Source organism: Passer domesticus, chromosome Z (assembly GCF_036417665.1).
Source record: "Passer domesticus isolate bPasDom1 chromosome Z, bPasDom1.hap1, whole genome shotgun sequence".
NCBI classification, from domain to species: domain Eukaryota; kingdom Metazoa; phylum Chordata; class Aves; order Passeriformes; family Passeridae; genus Passer; species Passer domesticus.
Genome location: NC_087512.1, coordinates 77,289,357 through 77,295,526, shown reverse-complemented (window position 1 = coordinate 77,295,526; position 6,170 = coordinate 77,289,357). Strand labels below are relative to the sequence as shown.

At 58.2% G+C, this 6,170-nt stretch overlaps 1 long non-coding RNA gene across 1 annotated transcript; it reads right to left on the bottom strand.

The window, feature by feature from the left end:
• Nucleotides 1-342: 342 nt before the first annotated feature.
• Nucleotides 343-1,421, bottom strand: LOC135289877 (uncharacterized). Its single transcript, XR_010352606.1, has 4 exons — nucleotides 1,360-1,421; nucleotides 1,087-1,158; nucleotides 901-999; nucleotides 343-456 (listed from the first exon to the last, which is right to left on the bottom strand). It is a non-coding gene; the product is annotated as an uncharacterized LOC135289877 (long non-coding RNA).
• Nucleotides 1,422-6,170: the final 4,749 nt, after the last annotated feature.

Here is a 6,170-nt window from a genome sequence, read left to right as displayed (position 1 = left end):
CAGCCCCAGGGGACAGGCTCAGGCCCTGTCAGGACCCAGCGCAGCCCCTGCCCAGTCGGGAGCCAGGGCTGGCTCTGGCCCTGGGCTGGCGGCAGGGCTCCCGCTCGGGGCTGCTCCTGTGCCTTGGGCCTCTGGGCACTCAGGGCCAGCTCCGCAGCAGCTGCAGCGCCAGGGACCTTGCTGCACCAGTCCCGTTTCCCCGGGGCTCTGAACCAGCTCCAGAGGCCTGGAAGCCCAGGCGCCTCCAGTTTTGGCTGCTGCAGGGCCGGGCAAGGGCAGGCCCTGGGGGAAGAGCTGCTGCCACACAGCCCCGGCCAGGGCTGAGCCCGGCACAGCAATTACCTGCTGTGCCTGTGCCCGTGTCTGGCATCGCCTTCCTTCCCGCAGCAGGGGCTGCCAATGAGCCACTGCTTCTCCCTGAGTGTTCCTCCTCCTGAACAGCCTTTTGGTCCATCACTTGAAAAAGGAAAAAAGGGACAACTGGATCAAATGGAAATATTCCCCACTGGGGAGGTGGCACCTTCAGGAGGCAATGCTTGTCTAAGTCACAGGTAAAGATCAGGAAAAAGCCCAGGTAATTGGGGCTGGGCCAGTGCGCTCCCTTGTGCAAACAGCTGCACCGCCTGATCTTCTCAGAGACTGGGAAATGGCAGGGGATCTCAGGCCCACAGTACAGTTGGGGCACCCTATCAGCTACTGCCAAATTCCATCCTGCAGAGGCTGGGGAGGAATTGCAGCCAGGCCAGGCTGGGAAACAGCCCTGCACGATGTGAAAGCAGCAGCGGGGCAGCAAGTCTGCCATGGATCCCTTCCCGCTGTGCCGGGCACGGCGTGTCCAGATGTGCAGCCAAAGCCCCCGGCTGCTGAGTCCCAGGGGAAGCATGAAGGAAAGGCACCCACCTTGTCCTCCGGGTGCTTCCTTCTGTGTTTGTCTCAGGAATTCATCTGAGTCATGAGACTTTTTGGCTGCAGTATCTTGGGTCTTTCCTTTTGGAGGACCTTAAGAGAAAGTAGTTCCATTTCCCAGGAATGCATCCCACAAAAGCGGGGCTCAGCCTGTGGGGTCAGCAGGGACACACTACTCACCCCTGCCATGGGAGCTGGGTTGGGGCCAAGCATCCAGCCCTGGAGCTTGAGAAGTCCTCCCTGCAGACACACCTGTAACTCAACAGCCACAGAAGCTTCTGCCATCTCTGCTGATCTGCACGGGCACCACTGAGCCGCAGCAGCCGTGAGGGGATCGTGCAGGGCGAGGGCACACACGTGCATGGTTCTGTGCTGGCACCTGCAGCGCTGCCTCCCTGGCCCAGCTTTGGGCTTTGAGCTGGCAGCTCTCCCAGGGGAAAGGCCTTGACCTACCCTCAGCATCTCCCAGAGCCTCAGTCCTGGATGTGGGGCCTTCACCCACAGGTACAGCTGCAAAGAAGGCAGGACAGAAGAGCTCCTGTGGCACTGCAGGAGATCCTCAGGCTGCCCACAAGGCTCAGCCCCGGGGCACAGCCCTGGGCCCGGCCCCTTCCCTCTCTGCTCTTCTCTGTGACTGCACAGAGCACACGGAAGGACACACTGGCACAGCACACGGGAGGAGGACTGAAAGATCAATGCTCCTTCCTCCCACTGACAGTGATCCTGTGGGATCCCTCAGGGATCCAGAAGGGAGCAGGGAAAGATTCTCAGAATCCTTCAGCCCTTACATAATGTTAAGGGAAATGCTTTATAAATGAGCTTTTGTTGCATTGATCCTGATTATTCACTCAGGAAAGGCAGAATGAAAACTTGCCTCCAGCATCCTCCAGGAACTTCAAACCATCCTTCATCAGGACTTCCTGAAAACCCATGTCACGATTCCAGTCTAAAAAGGAGCAGAGATCAGAACCATATCTGTGGCATTCTGGGATCCCCTAATGCTACAGGGAAAAAGGCACTGCAAGGGGGTCGGGTAAGGCTATGGGACCCAGATGGGAATGGACATGGCCAAAGCTGCACAGGGGCCTGGGGAGCTCTGGGCTGGCTCCTGATCACTCTCCACACTCTTTCCCTGCCCTCAGCAACATCCCTGGGAGGGGTGGCTGGAGTAGCCCAGGGCCCTGGGGCTCTCTCCCTCAAACTCACAGAAAATGCTCCCTAAAGCCCTGGGGCAAACTGCAGCAGGCAGTGCCACAGCTATCCCTCCCTCCTACACTCCCTCCTGCCCTCCTTCTGCTGGGACACCCCCCAGATCCCAAGGGCAAACAGCCAGGCTCTCTCAGGACACACTGGAGCCTTGCTCTCCCCCTCTGTCCTTTCCCCACCATGGGCACCCCATGCAGTCACTGCCAGGTTTCAGGACATGTCTCCCAAGGAGGGACCCCAGCAGGACTGCTCAGGACCCGAGTGCCCTGAGCCTGCTCGGGATAATTCCCCTGGGCTGTGCCGCTCTAGTCCAGGCTGTGCCCGCACTGCCAAGCAGCAGAGAGGGCAGCTCAAGCCTCAGCAGGGCTCAGGCCCAGAGGCACAGCAATTACCTCCTGTATCTGTGCCTGGCATGGCCTCCCTTCCTGCAGCAGAGGCTGGCACGGAACCACTGCTTCCTCCGGGAAATGTTTCCTTCTGCACAGGCTCTCCTTTCATTTCTGGAAAATGGAAAAGAGACGCTGGATCAGATGGAAACATTCCTCACTGGGAATGGGGAAGGTGAGGCATCACTTGTGAAAGGAATGGATAAGGATCAGAAAACACCCAGGATTTTGGGACAACCCAAGGCTGCTTCCTTCCTCAAACAGCCCCAACATCTGATCTGCCTGGACACCAGGAAGTGCAGGGGATCTGAGGGTGGGCATGGCCTGTGGTGCAATTGGGGCTGCCTGTCAGCTGATGCCAAATGCCTTCCTGCAGAGGCTGGGCAGAAGCTGCAGCCAGGCCAGGCTGGGAAACAGCCCTGCAGGGCGTGAAAGCAGCAGCGGGGCAGCAAGGCTGCCATGGATCCCTTCCCGCTGTGCCGGGCACGGCGTGTCCAGATGTGCAGCCAAAGCCCCCGGCTGCTGAGTCCCAGGGGCAGCATGAGGGAAATGCACCCACCTTGTCTTCTCTGCAGACATTCCTTCAGCATTTGCCACATGATTTCTAATGGGTCCTGGAATTTCTTGCCGGCCATGTCTTTGGTTTCTCCTGTCGTAGGACCTTAAGAGAAAGTAGTTCCATTTCCCAGGAATGGACCCCACAAAAGCAGGGCTCAGCCTGAGGGTTCAGCAGGGACACACTACTCACCCCTGCCATAGGAGCTGGGCTTTTGTGCAGCATCCAGGGTAGGAGTTGGTGAAGTCGTCCCTGCAGACACATCTGTAACACAACAGCCACAGAAGCTTCTGTCACCTGGTCCTGACCAGTCAGTCAAACATTACGCCTTGGTGGGACAGTGAGAACATACCTGCAGAATGCTCGGAGGGCTTCACAACTTCAGAGCGCCAGGCTAATGCAGAATCATTCCCAGCATCCCAGTCTGGAAGCAAACCAAGATGAGAACTGTTTCCATTGTGTGCTAGGGCTGGCTCTGGCCCTGGGCTGGCGGCAGGGCTCCCGCTCGGGGCTGCTCCTGTGCCTTGGGCCTCTGGGCACTCAGGGCCAGCTCCGCAGCAGCTGCAGCGCCAGGGACGTTGCTGCACCAGTCCCGTTTCCCCGGGGCTCTGAACCAGCTCCAGAGGCCTGGAAGCCGAGGCGCCTCCAGCTTTGGCTGCTGCTGGGCCGGGCAAGGGCAGGCCCTGGGGGAAGAGCTGCTGCCACACAGCCCCGGCCAGGGCTGAGCCCGGCACAGCAATTACCTGCTGTGCCTGTGCCCGTGTCTGGCATCGCCTTCCTTCCTGCAGCTGGGGCTCGCACCGAAGATGGAGTGCTTCCTTCAAGAAATGCCAACTTCCACTGAAGCATTATGTCCATCTCTTGACAAAGGAAGGGAGACAGCTGCATCAGATGGAGCTGTTCCCCACTTGGGCGGTGGCATCAGAGGTAATATTTGTGAAATTTATGGAGCAGGAAAATGGCCAGATTACAGTGGCATGATGTGAGCACTTCCACCTCCAAACAGACACCCTTTTCCTAATCTGCAGGGCTGGATATAGTGGGGGATCTCAGGGTGTGTTACAGTTTGGGCTGCCTGTCAGCTGATGCCAAATGCCTTCCGGCAGAGGCTGGGCAGAAGCTGCAGCCAGGCCAGGCTGGGAAACAGCCCTGCAGGATGTGAAAGCAGCAGCGGGGCAGCGAGGCTGCCATGGATCCCTTCCAGCTGTGCCAGGCATGGCGTGTCCAGATGTGCAGCCAAAGCCCCCGGCTGCTGAGTCCCAGGGGAAGCATGAGAGAAATGCACCCACCTTCTCTTGTCTGCAGGGGTGCCTTCAGCTCTTGCCGCATCTGTTTGGAAGGTTGCAGGGACATCTTATCTGTTGTATCTTGGACTTTCCCTGTTGGAGTACCTTAGAGAAAAATATTTCCAATTCCCAGGAATGGATCCTACAAAAGCAAGGCTCAGCCTCTGAGGTCAGCAGGGACACACTACTCACCACTGTGATGGGAGCTGGGCTTGCGTACAGCATCCAAGGTAGGAGCTGGAGAAGCTGGAGAAGTCCTCCCTGTAGATACATCTGTAACACAACAGCCACAGAAGCTTCTGTCACCTGGTTCCTGCCCGCTTGTCTACAATTCTTCCTTGGTGGCACACTGAGAACATACCTGCAGGAGGCTCCAAGGGCTTCAAAACTTTATTCATCCAAGCTGATGGAGAAGCCTTCCCAGCAACTTCATCTAGAATGGAGCACAGATGAGAACACTTTCCAGGGTGTGCTGGGATCCCGTTTTGCCACAGGAAACTGGGCACTGCAAGGGGGTCGGCTAAGGCCGTGGGAGCCAGATGTGAATAGACATGGCCAAAGGTGCACAGGGGCCTGGGGAGCTCTGGGCTGGCTCCTGGTCACTCTCCACACCCTTTCCCTGCCCTCAGCAACATCCCAGGGAGGAGTGGCTGGAGCAGCACAGGGCCCTGGGGCTCTCTCCCTCAAACTCACAGAAAATGCTCCCTAAAGCCCTGGGGCAAACTGCAGCAGGCAGTGCCACAGCTATGCCTCCCTACCTCCCTCTGTCCCTCCTGCCCTCCTTCTGTGGGGACACCCCCCAGATCCCAAGGGCAACAAGCCAGGCCCTCTCAGGACACACTGGAGCCTTGCTCTCCCCCTCTGTCCTTTCCCCACCGTGGGCACCCCGTGCAGTCGCTGCCAGGTTTCAGGACATGTCTCCCAAGGAGGGACCCCAGCAGGACTGCTCAGGACCCGAGTGCCCTGAGCCTGCTCGGGATAATTCCCCTGGGCTGTGCCGCTCTAGTCCAGGCTGTGCCCGCACTGCCACGCAGCAGAGAGGGCAGCTCAAGCCTCAGCAGGGCTCAGGCCCAGAGGCACAGCAATTACCTCCTGTGTCTGTGCCTGGCATGGCCTCCCTTCCTGCAGCAGAGGCTGGCACAGAACCACTGCTTCCTCTGGGAAATGCTTCCTTCTGCACAGGCTCTCCTTTCATTTCTGGAAAATGGAAAAGAGACAGCTGGATCAGATGGAAACATTCCTGACTGGGAATGGGGAAGGGGACAATTTCAGGAGGCATCACTTGTGAAAGGAATGGATAAGGATCAGAAAACACCCAGGATTTTGGGACAACCCAAGGCTGCTTCCTTCCCCAAAGAGCCCCAACATCTGATCTGCCTGGACACCAGGAAGTGCAGGGGATCTGAGGGTGGGCATGTCCGGTGGTCCAGTTTGGGCTGTCTGTCAGCTGATGCCAAATGCCTTCCTGCAGAGGCTGGGCAGAAGCTGCAGCCAGGCCAGCCTGGGAAACAGCCCTGCAGGGCGTGAAAGCAGCAGCGGGGCAGCGAGGCTGCCATGGATCCCTTCCTGCTGTGCCGGGCACGGCGTGTCTAGATGTGCAGCCAAAGTCTTCCCCAGCTGCTGAGACCCAGGGCAAGAATGAGGGAAATGCACCCACCTTGTCTTCTCTGCAGACGTTCCTTCAGCATTTGCCACATGATTACTAATGGGTCCTGGAATTTCTTGCCTGCCATGTCTTTGGTTTCTCCTGTCGGAGGACCTTAAGAGAAAGTAGTTCCATTTCCCAGGAATGGATCCCAAAAAAGCAGGGCTCAGCCTGTGGGGTCAGCA